This window comes from Crinia signifera, chromosome 9, assembly GCF_055691185.1.
Source record: "Crinia signifera chromosome 9, ASM5569118v1, whole genome shotgun sequence".
NCBI lineage: Eukaryota > Metazoa > Chordata > Amphibia > Anura > Myobatrachidae > Crinia > Crinia signifera.
The window spans coordinates 100,223,637-100,236,929 of record NC_139225.1 but is presented as its reverse complement, the minus strand read 5'-3'; positions in this window follow the sequence as shown (position 1 = coordinate 100,236,929).

Genomic DNA, 13,293 nt, shown 5'->3' with positions numbered 1-13,293 from the left:
CTGTGAAGGTATCCGCGTCCCCTCGCGGGGCTCGCTGTGCTCGCCACGCTTCGGGCTCGGTGGCTCGCTGCGCTCGCCACACTATTCTATTCTCAACTCCACGCCGACGTGGATAGTGGGGGAATGAAAAGGTCGGAGGACGCGCACCGCCGCCCCTCGCGGGCTCGCTGCGCTCGCCACGCTTCGGGTTGGCGTCTATAGTGGGGTGACGACGGGGACATCTAAAATGTGAAATGGGTCATATTGGCCCATTTCACATTTTTCACATTTTTTCAGGATTTCAATGTTAAAAAATCTTTTAACATTGAAGCCTATGTAAAAATCGGGGGCATCGCGTTGGGACCTATGTTAATGGTCCCGACCGACGCGATGCCCCCGATATTTTACCTTTCCCGACACGATTTCAATGTTAAAATATTTTTTAACATTGAAGCCTATGGGGAAATCGCGGGCATCGCGTCGGTCGCGTCGGGACCATTGTTAACGGTCCCGACCGACGCGATGCCCCCGATATTTTGTCCTAGCCGGCCAAATGGACCTGATTTCAAAGGAAATCGGGTCCATCGTATGGATCGTGTACCTTAACTTAAAGGTACACGATCCATACGATTGTGGCCGTGCTAGGAAACAAGTACCAAAAAAAGATTCTATTTCCTATATAAGGTAAACATTACAGGTCATTATAAGGAATAAAAATGTTTGCTTGGCAACAATTTTGACAAATTTACTTGTCATTCAAAAGGGTTAAGGTTTGCAGTTTCTTAACAATAAATCCAGATATAAAATTATTATTTTAGTCATGCATCCTCTGTAACCCACACCTACCTTAGGAGCATTGCAAAGCATGTACTATTTTATATCAACATAAACATTTGAAATGTAATGGTAGTAGAATAAATACATTTTAACAAGGTATTAAATGTTTATAAGCTCAGTAATCATGGGAAATGTATTGGCCATAGAAGCATGTTTAGAAGCTAGAGACTGGCTGGGGTGTTAGGAAGAAAAACAAAATCACAGCTGCTCTTCAAAAGTGAACCGCAGTTTCAGAACTTTGACAGCCCTATTGCAACCTTTTTAAAGGGCCCCAGATCAAATGATTCTACAGAGACCCCTCTCCACATCAGTTGTTAATTTTATACCTCATAATAGTGCCCTAGTTAATTTTCCAAGCCATAGTAGTACCTTTGGGAATTCAGTTAAAAGCAATGTACCAAATCTATGGTTTGGCTGTGACATTACTGATAATACGATAGCCAAACATTGCTCATTTCCTGTGCACCTCTATGTTTACTAAGAAATATTACAAAGTATCCAACCTTCTTAGAAGCACTTTATGGCCATTGCGCTGATTTGAATCCTCCCACCATTATCTAATGAGCTTCCTGTGTAGGCCACTGGGAGGCCACTAAAAGAGGGGGGGAGTGTACAGGTAGGTGGAGGCGGAGCCAACACGTGCTGCACAGTTATTCTGGCGCTGTTTAAAAGATTGAGTAGTATAAATACTAAATGTTATGGGCAATACTCAGCTGGTCCACTGCTGCTGCAGATGGTTTGTATGAGTTGGCTAAAACTCATAAAGATACAAATGGGGTGTAAAGTTCTTTAAACCACTTTGCGCTGCTAGTGGATACATTCAATTTAATATACCACTGGACAGAATGACACCGGACACACTGTTTAGATAATTATAAACATTTTACAGTATACATAAAATCAAAAAGTACACAAAAACATACATATATGACAATGATTAAAATATATAAAGGCAACAAGCAATCATAGTGCTTAAATAGCCATAAAAAGGGGGGGTCACGTTTGCAAACTTATTGTCGGAGCTCCGGGGTATATGGTTAGTGATTAGTGGCAGTCATGTAAATGATGAGGTGATGAAACGGAATGAGATGAAGGATGAGATGAATTTGAGGCAAACAGCCAATAACACTGTCAGTTAACTCAAAACAGGTTAGTATAACAGTCAAGTGCCGTAAATGGGCACTAAGTGCAGAAATAGATTCGAATATCTCACCCTCCGTTTATGGGATGGTTTGGGGAGCTTCTGGTGGGATACAGGCTCACCCGGTTGTTGGTTGATGCTGAGACGGGGAGCAAGTGCGGGCTCTACCCAGTTATGGAGTGATGGTGAGGCGGGGAGCAGAGCTCTACCCGTGATGCCGTTGGCAGGAGTGGAAGATGTAACGTCCAACTGGTGGTCGGCTTAGTTGTACGCCGTACAGCGGGAGTCAGGTCTCGACCGCTGACTTGTGTCCAGCGGCTGCTGCCAGATGACGGTGGATCAGCTGTAATTGACCGTGGCAGACCAGCCCGTATGGAAGGCAGTGAGGAGGAGGAGAATCACGTGGGTTTGCAGACGTGACGTGACCTGTGACGTTGACGCGTTTCGTCTCAAGGGGCGGAGACTTTTTCAAGACGGAGGCCACTGTAGTAAGAGTGGGCACACACCTGACAAACCCAACAGCTGGCTGGATGTCCCATTGACAGAGCAAACATTTATGTAATCCTGCACAATTACCAATTGGATGCTCCATGGACCTTATTCTGGTTGATGCGAATTCGCAGTCTTGTGAGTACACAAGACGCCGCCCTGAGAATGCCGATACAAACGCTGCATTTGTATGCATGGGCTGCGAATGGATGTTCAACATAAACATCCATTCGCAGGCTGTGGGGAAAACCTACATCATCCGACAGTCGCAGACCATTGAATAATGTTGGAGGCACATTTAAGGTAACTCTGAGGTAAATTTAGATGTGCGTGGGCATTCAGAAGGAAGTGGACGGGCTGCTGACATCTGGTGATCTCAGCTGCCCGCCTCTGGCACCCACATCACCAAAAGATTTCTATGGCAATGTCCAGCATTTTCATGGGAACGCCCATGAAATGCTGGGTGTTCCCATGGGTGTGACTATCCGCCACTGCCCCATGCCCCCCCCCCCCACCCGCAATGTTGGGTATGTGCACTCAGCGAACATTGTGTTCCCTGTGGCCAAACACACCCGGCGTATGCACATGCACAAAAATGCAGCTGCAAATGCACATACAGCAAATATATGGCCCTTGCGAACGGACCAGAATAACCCCCTATATGTCTGGACAGACCTCACATGTGGACAGACATTTAAATGTGTATGCCCAGTTGTGATTTCATTATCTTCAGTTTCTGTGGCCAACATAATGGGTGAGTTGGTTGGTCGTCCTTCCACAAAGGCAAATGTTCTGTTACATTTGCATAGTATACTAGTCTTCTGCAGTGTCAATGCGATATGGCTGCGATGCCATTTACAAACAGATCGGCTGGACACATGAACCATTGCTGTAAACAATATATCGTGCATCGACTATATGAATGATATATCACATTGGGGTAAATGCATGAAAGACAGTGACACATAACATGGCGGTATGGAGCTTCCTGGTTTGCCTCTTTACCAAGGCAAACCGGAAAGCACTAGCTCCAATACTATTAACATATCAGCTGCCAGTGAGAGGGAGTGAAAGCCCCAGCACTCACAGCGCATGCATTGTTTGTGTCCTCAATCCCCATGCTTGGAATCTCACTTCTATTGCCAGAACACTGTAGTGGCTGCCGGCTCCAGGCTGTGTGTGTCAGAACGGTCAGTACTACGTACTAACTGTTCATACATTGCCCCCAGTGGTGTAGTTAGGTGCCATGGCGCCCGGAGCAAGGGCATGTTTTGCGCCCCCCCCCTCCCCCCCAATATGTCATAGGTGAGGCTCCTGCGCAGTGAAAAGTTGGCACAGACCAACATTATACCACACACCGTAATGCCCATTGCACATGTTAGTGAACTTTGTAATTCCAATTACACATAAGCCCACACATGATGCCCATTACATACTATATAACACTCCGCAATGCCCATTACACATTTGACACATAAGTGCCACTTACATAGATGCTCAATGCCAGGGGCTTCATGCTCAATGCCAAGGGGCTTCATGCTCGATGCCAAGGTGGACTGAATTTTCTCGTTGCCCAGGGGTGCAGAACTGTGCAGCGGCCCGCTCCCGGCCGCTGTGCAGCAAGGTGGGAGGATGGGTGCAGCAGGGTGGTAGGGTCGGTGGGTGGGTGCAGCAGGCTGGGAGGGTTGGTTGGTGCCGCAGGGTGAGTGGGTGCAGCAGGGTGGGATGGTTGGTGGGTGCAGCAGGGTGGGTGGGTGTGTGCTTGCAGCAGGGTGGGTGGGTTAGTGCAGCAGGGTGGGTGGGTGCAACAGGGTGGGTGGGTGCAGCAGGGTGAGCGGGTTGGTGCCACAGGGTGGGTGGGTGCAGCAGGGTGGGACGGTTGGTGGGTGGGTGCAGCAGGGTGGGTGGGTGTGTGCTTGCAGCAGGGTGGGTGGGTTTGTGCAGCAGGGTGGGTGGGTGGCTGCTTGCAGCAGGGTGGGTGAGTTTGTGCAGCAGGGTGGGGTTGTGCATCTGGGTGGTTGCAGGTGGGTGGTTGCAGGTGGGTGGGTGGTTGCAGGTGGGTGGTTGCAGGTGGGTGGGTGGTTGCAGCAGGGTGGGTGGGTTTGTGCAGCTGGGTGTTTGGTTGCAGCAGGGTGGGTGGGTGCGCGGGTGATGCAGGGTGGATGCAGCAGGGTGGGAGGGTGCACCTTACTCCCCCCTCCCCCTGCTGTGCTGTGCTGCGCTGCGTCGCGTCCACCCCTCCCTCCCCTCCTCCTGGCTCCCCGCTGTGTCCGGGAAAGAGACGCGCACTGCTGCTATGAATTTTACATAGCCGCCGCAGCAGCAGCAGCAGCACGTCTTTCGCGGGGAGCGGGCAGGGCAATGGCGGAGGCGGGCGAGCGAGCTGGCGGTGCCGGCGCCAGGCTAGCTTCCTGCGCCCGGAGCGTGTGCTCCGCCGGCTCCGGGCTCGCTACGCCTCTGATTTCCCCCACATATTGATGTGCTATCCTAAAGTTTAGCACACTTCTCCTCCTTCATACTTTGGGGAGAGGCAGCAGCAGTGCAGATAACGGCGCTGATACAGCTTCTTTTCCATAATGATTGTTCATACATCCACTCCATAGTGTGTACCCAGCGTAAGTGTGAGAACCAAAAGAGAGAAAGTAGTCAAGCAAACCAAAATAAGTTACTTAATAGTTTGCAAGATATTCCCTACTTCTCTGGGAGGGGGCAGTGCAGTAAGGGAGTTAGGGGTGTGGCCGAGTGGTAAGGTGGGCTTAATCATAGTGTGGCTCCATGATTGCACCAACCTACCTTTGCTCACAGCTAACAAACATTAGAAAATTGGCATGTATGATCTAATGCTTGTGGTGTGTGCAGGAGACTTTGGCTTTAGACTGACCATCTGGCGCTGTAGCACAATGTACATAAAGTAATGGTTCCATCAGTAAGGTACATTGGCACAGCTATCGGGCAGTCACAGTAAGAACTTCACCCACCATGGTACATCGGGACGGGTGATAGCATTGAATAAATGAGGCCTTCATTTTATTCCTCGCCTATCATATGCACCTAACCCCCCCCCCCCCAGTACTGGTGCCCTAGGCTGCAGCCTAATCATCCCACTGGTTAATCAGCCACTGCATATGACTATGTACATGGGCTTGCAGTTGTCAAATTAGATTGTAAGTTCCACCTGGGCCGCAACTAATGCATATGATCTTACATCCTCTTCTTATACATAATAAGGACTAATCTTGGACCAATAATCTATAATCTATACATTCTGCATATTATAGTGAGCGGGGATAAAATTCCTTAAAAGCCGTCTGCTGCAGCTACGCAAAACGAAATGATTTAATGTATGTATGCCTGACAGCAGTAATATTCATAATAAATCAACAACCCCTGCTGTATCTTATTATCTTAATGAATCTCAATTTGTGTTTTATTTCTCAGATAGGAAGACCTACTTTGCAAGATTATTACAGTTATGTGTTTATGTAATTAAAACAAATGTAATAATAAGGATGTTTATTAACGCACAAGAAGAGCGATATTTTTTCATGCCAGAACCGTGGATATGTTGTATCTGTAATGTAGCGGTGTATTCGATTATTCAGCACTAGAACGCAGCTGCAGATTTCAGTAACCAGGCGTAGAGATATTCATTGTGCCACTGAAGGCAGCCTTGTGTGTGTGCTAAGTGCTGATTACATAAAAATGTTTCCCACTATCTGTGGGATCAATGTGTTAAATACTATGGTTGCTATTCAAATGATTGTACCCTTAGAATATTGAAGTTGATTATGCATACACTTAGCAAACATTTGACATACTAGAGAGACGGGCTCCATCTGGTGCCTGATCCAACCATTTATACAAAGCAGCATTTCAGAAACGTGTGTTTCATTATACAATATTACAGATGTGAGTTGGAAGCAGCACTTTGTACTCTATACTAACATGTTTACTATAACATCTTTATTAAATTAGATTAACTGTGCATTTTATAGATGTTTGTCAGTGTGGATCTGCTTGTTGTCCTGTTCATTATTAGAGTTAAAACAACATAGAAATATCTAAAACACTGTAATCTATATTCTCCATACTGTGCTCTGTGTTTTCACTTTTTTTTTTCCTACGGTTGAATTCTTAAAGTTCCCTTTTTGGGCAAAAAAAACGTATAAAATTTAAACAGAAAGAGAGGGTCACAGCGCTGGTTATAAGAATGAATTAACACATACATAAGGCCCTTATTCTGGTTCACTCACAAAGGCAAATTCCTTCTCAAATGGACAAAACCATGTGCACTGCAGGTGGGGCAGATGTAACTTGTGCAGAGAGAATTAGATTTGGGTGGGGGTTATATTTCAAAGTGAGACCTATATTGCAGTGTAAAAATAAAGCAGTCAGGGTACTTGTGTAGTTTCACGGACAGCTGTGAAGAGGGGGAGGGCGACAGTTTCAGCAGTAGTGGTGGCCCCAATAACCCCCAGCAATAGCTTCCTCAGACCTCACGGTGCCCAAACTTACCTATCGCCTCCAAGCCACCGCTGGGTCTGCAGTGCTATTGTTACGCCACTGCCAAAGAGGCAACTTTTCCATGCTATTAGAAATCCTCCCCAAAAAAAGATTTCAGCCCATACTAAAAAATAGATAGATAGCTAAATAGATATACAGTGATATAAGGGCACAGAAATGAAATTGGTTGCTATGGGCACAATCCCATCTTCAATAGAACACCCATATTAGTAAATGTACCCACTAGCTTATTTAAGGTGCTAGACCTCACCAAACAGTAACAGTGCTACTGGTTTTATCCTGTAAAATAATTTTCATTACATAATATTTACATCATAGATAAAAAGATCACATAAAAATATGGCTGCTTTTTAAGCGTTTTTCATTTTGCAATTATATTGACGCTGTCAAATTAAATGTTTAATGGATTTCCTTGATTTGGTCCTTTTGTGTACCTTATTCATTAAGTAAAAGAACATTTGTTTTGGTAAAAGTTACTGTACAGTCAGAGGTCCGTGGGCATTTCATGACAGTGTTTCTGCCACTCATTGTTTTTGTTCTAACTATTTAAACTTTACAGGAATCGTTTAACAATGTGACACTAGAACTATGAATTTAGATAGCTCATTGGTTTTGGGAGGTTAAGCATATAAGAGAATCAGGGATATTTTCAGAACTACATACCATGAATTCAAAAATTCAAGTGACAAATGTTACTGCTGCTATTCCCTTGACTTCCCATCAAAGCCCTCACATAAAACTTCCTAACGGCTTATTAATTTGAAGGAAATATGGTTTGTCATTCAGTTACGTACAAGGTTATGAGGCATGTTGTTTTTTATTCCCCCCCGTCTCTCGATTTCCAGGGTATCTGCTGCCCTTTTACTCAGCGCAATAAGTTAATGAAATTAATTGGCAATTTTAAGAAACTTGCTTCTGCCAGATGGATTTTCTTGGGTATTTTTTTTTTAGACAACGTTAATATGTCTTTTTGGAATCGTTCACACTAAGTTCATGGACTGCAAGTGGAATATTGGATTCTGAAGGAAAAGCGTTTGACTTGTTGCCATAGCAACATCATTCCTGTAAATGTACTTTAATCTCATGATAACACTCTATCTAAAAAAAACATTTTCCTGACAAATTCTGATTAAGCCCTTGCTATTAAAAGCTTAAGACATGCTTCAAAAATTATAGATAGTGTTTTCATTTTATTTTTTTTGGATGATTTTTGGCAAACAGTTTTAAATGAAATAATTTCTAATGCATGACTGCTGTAATATGGCATCAATAACAGCCATTGTACATGGCTTGTAGCAGGATGAAATGCTTTAGGGACATGGCTGTGGCCTTTAAGCCATGGATGCAGTTTCACATTGATTTCCAATGTCACATATCATCAAGCGTGCTCCATACACTATTGCTGTTGTTGAAGAAATCTTACAAGGAAGTAATTAAATTAGTCACTTCCAGCCCTTTGTTTATTCCTGCCTTGGCGCAGCTTTGTCAGTCTCACTTTACGCTTTCAGTTATGTGCTGTGGTATATGCCTGGTTATATGGGCGCATATGGCAAGACAATGACAAAATTGTTTGTGTTAGGTTTGTTATTTGCTGAATAGGGCTTGGAAAGTGTTGTTACATATACTGTATAGTAGTAGTATATTCTTACAAATATTAAAAAGGAAGGAACTTGAATTATCTATATACCGTATACAGTATATAGATATGCACAGGCACTGGGCGGCACTCCCTGTAACAGAGAAACCAGATTGTGGCTCATCATTTCAATTTGCAAATATATAAATCAATCGGATTGAAACATCGAGCAAGAAAAAAAGGTCTGTTTGCTTGTCCATATCTGTGTTTTGGAGACATGTAAGTCTTTCAAGGAGGGTACCAGGGTGAATATTGCATTATCGTTTAGGTCAGTTTTACTGTGTGCATAAATATTGAGAGAGAGAGAGAGAGAGAGAGAGAGAGAGAGAGAGAGAGAGAGAGAGAGAGAGAGAGAGAATGTAGTTGGCATACTGGCAGTCAAAAGACCGGCACCTGAATCCTGACACTGTTCAGAGTCCCAACACTGTTTCCTGACAGTCATCATCCCAAATGTACAGTAAGTATGCCAGGAAGGGTTAGAGTTAGACTGTGGGGGTAGATTAGTGATAGCATCAAGGGAAGGGTTAGGCTGCGAGAGGGGAGGGTAAGAAAAATACTTAGCATACTTTTAAAATGCGTTTGGATTCACACCATTAGGATGCCTCTGTCGGTGTGCCCGTATTAGAGTCATGCCAAATGTAATCCGCTAATCCTCCCTGGTATACCAGGGAAGATTAGAGTTAGGCTGGCAGAAGGGTTAGGGTCAAAATAAGCTTTACATAAAAGAGAACTAAGCATTTTGATTGTTAGTTTTATTTGTGAACTAAAGCAAAATTTGTCAAATGCTTAGGTAAACAGGCAAGTCTTGACAGTTACCTCTGTTTCTTGCCATCAGAAGATTGTATGTACACATACTGTACAGGACTGTTTTAGGGGTAGGTCTTTTCCTACATCCTGACTGGAATGGATCATAAATATCATGGGTTGAAAGATTGGGTCTCACGTGAGCCGTAACCACTTTGTCAATAACCTTTCCTATAAAAGAAATGTTTGATACTGGTCTATAATTAATCATGCAGTTGGAATCTAAATTATGTTCTAAGAAGTGTAATGCCCTATTTACACTGGCCGACCCGACCGATGCTGATATAGTTAATTATATTGGCTGCAGCCGATATTGCGCATTACACAGTGAATGATATTGGCTGCCGATTATCAATCCGTGACGTCACCGTGGGACCCTCTAAACATGCAGGTTGTTTGGTTATATAGTCAAATTGACTGGCATGTTCTGCAGACATCAATCATCGTTAACGAGGCATGGAAGGGCACATCATTAACGATATTGAGTGTACACACTAGACAATATTGTTAAAGATATCGCTCAGAAGACTAGTTCTGATCGATATCTTTCACAATACAGAAAGTCTTTTACACTTAATGGGTTAAAGCTGGTCCATGAAGACAGGTCACTTACATTGGCAGCTTGGTAGCTTAGCACTCCTTTGATGGCACTGTGTGGATTCCATCCCAGATGGAGGATACCTTATTTTGCAAAGAAGTTTGCAAATTCAGTGCATCTTGACTAGGACAGGGTTTCATTAGGCTGGAGGTGTGCTGGTTTGCAATGCATTTCCACTGAATGGAAAAGTTGAGTTGGACTATTGTTTTATGTTGAGATCCTACTGGACAGGAAATGTTTTCTTACGATTGATTATAAATAAGTATTTTTTTCAATATGCTAGATTAGTTTTAACTTATCCTTCACCAAGTTAGTATTTCACCATTGTCTTTTAAGTCTAAAAGCCCTTTTCTTGGGCTCACTAGCACCAAGGAGAATGACAGTGTGGTATGATGGGTTGTATATGCACAAGGGTGATAATACCCATTTCAGCTGTCAGTAATATCTGGACGTGCGCCCACTGCATGCTGGATGCAAAAGACTCATCTGTAACAAGTGCCTAATCCCTTTGATACGACCATGAAAACCAACATAGATTCCCACAACACTGCCACAATGCAGATTAGTTATGTGGGTTAACCTGGTTGCGACCCAGAAGCTACATTTTATGGATTGTGTGCTCTGTCAATTAATGGATCAATCCATATGCACTAGAAAACTCTGTCAAAAACACTCAATCTGGCACATGAGCAAACGCCAATTTTTTTTTCAAGAGGCACATGCGTGGTATAAGAACCGCCCACAACTTCACACATGTTACATCTGCCCCACCTGCAGTGCACATGGTTTTGCCCATCTAAGAAGGATTTTGTCAGAAAGAATGAACCAAAATAAGGCCCAATATGATAAACATTAGTATAAAAATAGATTTAGCAGCTCACTATGCAAAAAAGTTACAAAACTTATTTGAAGTTAATTCTAAGTTTAAAAATCCTCACAGTTGCTGCTACATGTTTCACAGAATGACATTTTCTTCCTCAGGCAGCTGAAGTGAGAACGATGGCTTTAAGTAGAGTAAGTAGGTCCCTGATTGTTAATTAGCTTAATTGCCACAGGTAGAACAACTTTCATTTAGGTTACTCTTGTATTTAACTTCTACAAAACAGATGATACATTTCAGCATAGAGTACTATTAGTTACTATTTAAAGTCCTTTAAAGCACAAGAAAGTCATTTTAAAACACATTTTAACACATATTGTATTGTTCCATAAAATGTACAACTATTTACAGTGAATAGCACAGCGTATGCAATTATAAATTGCTAATGAAACAATCTAGTATCCGAGTAACTAACAGGAGGAACTTGTAACACCCTGAAAAGAGTTCTGCAGTGTGCATTTGAGAAACTGCTCCCCTACTGCCTGAAATTTAAGGGTAAATGTATTAAGGCTTGGAGAGAGTACCAACCAATCAGCTCCTAACAGTTATTTTCCAAACAGCCTGTAAATCGGCAGTTAGGAGATGACTGGTTGGTAATTTTGCTCTCTCCAATCTTTGGTACATAATGGCCTTAGATATGAGATTTGAAGAACTAACAGGCTTCATACATAAAGAATTCTGTTTAAAGTCTCTATTGAATATTACTGCTGTAATAGATCATCCAATATTTCCTAGTTATTCATAAAGAATAAAGAAGTCAAGGGAAAAGTAAAATTAGGACACTTGAGTTCCATGGTTAAATTTAGTAAGAGGCATTTTTCAAAGGTGCTATGACTGTGGTTTTGGACTCTGAACTTACAGGAGCAATAATGTTAAATACTGATTTTGTATTTAATATTTACCTTGCAAAGTTGCGCTTAGTAAGTTTACCCACAGACTCCTGTTGAACATTCTGATTATGATAATGGGATATCTTTGACCTGATCCTGTTTGAATATGAAAAGGATTCTGTAGAATTCTTCTGTAGGAGGAAAGGGAGAAAGGTATACTATAGAGACCCTTGATGTAAACCAATGGAATATAGAAGGTATCCAACTTATACATTCTTCCAGCCTAAATTCTGTACATGAAATGTGCAGGTTTTTTATGATTGAAGACTTTAAAAAAAAGTTTATTATTATATTACACTGAGATTTCAGAGAATAGACACTGGGGTACAGGGATGGTCGGTGCCTAATACTCTGCCACTGGATACGTTTTTGGCACACCTGTCCCTTTACATCAAACAATAAGCAACATACACACACACCCTAAAGGTGTGCCTGCTCAAGCAGGGAGTAGGAGACAAAGCTGCTTGCACAGCGGAAGAGAGAGAAGAGACATGAGCAGCTAGGGAAAAGGGAAGAGATCCTGAAACAGATGGGTAGAGGGACCACCAGCAAGCGAGAAGGCCCCCACACCACAATTCCCAAGGTGGCCCCATGGGGAACCAGTCCAGGTGAACCTAGTCGTAGGAATTTCTTTAAAAAAAAAAAAACTATTACCAAATGTGAAACATGGTACCTTTAAACCTTTAACATCGTCAGCTGGTGGGAAAAGGGAATTGTCTGGTCATATTTGTAAATTATTATTGGAATAATATACAAGCAGGTACGAAATTTAAAGTGAGTCAATCACATTGGTAGACAGAGCGCAACCATGTGTTGTGTGGTACACTGAATCCCATGGGATTTGGCATACATTTAGACTCAGGTCTTAAAAAAAGAGTGCTGTATAGCCTTTATAGGAGAATTATGTGTATGCCTGAGATTGTGATGGTTGTGGGTTCTTATGTGTACACAATAATTAAATTGAACCAGCTCTTGCAAATATATCTCAACCAACTCGAACAATAATTCAGAAAGCCTCCACCATTCAGAGTCTGGAAAAGGAAATTTCGCCTGTGTCCTCTGAAAAGTTCACAGCCTACACAGGACCGTTAGCTGGCCAAGCCAGTAAGCACCTGCCTATAGCCAAGCTACTGTACTTGAATATCAGGAGGAACTAGGATTGTAAATGATTCAAGTGATCTATTCTGGTTCACTTGCAAAGGCAAATTCCCTCTCAAATTTGCACTGCAGGGGGAGGGGGGCAGGGCCGGATTATAATGGGGGCAAAAGGGGTCAGTGCCCCTGGGCCCCCCTCTAGCTAGGGGCCCCCTGTGGTTGACATGTATTTGAAAAAATTTTTTTTTTTTTTTTTAGCTAAAGGTTTTGTGCATGGGAGTGGGGTAATGCTGCAGCTTCACCTATCTGCCAATCTGACAATGATTAATGGTGCTGATCATCGGGAGCCAAGTGTGCAGTGCATTACTGGGAGTTGACTAGGTCCCATGACACTGAGGCTGAAATGTTTGTGCTGAGCTC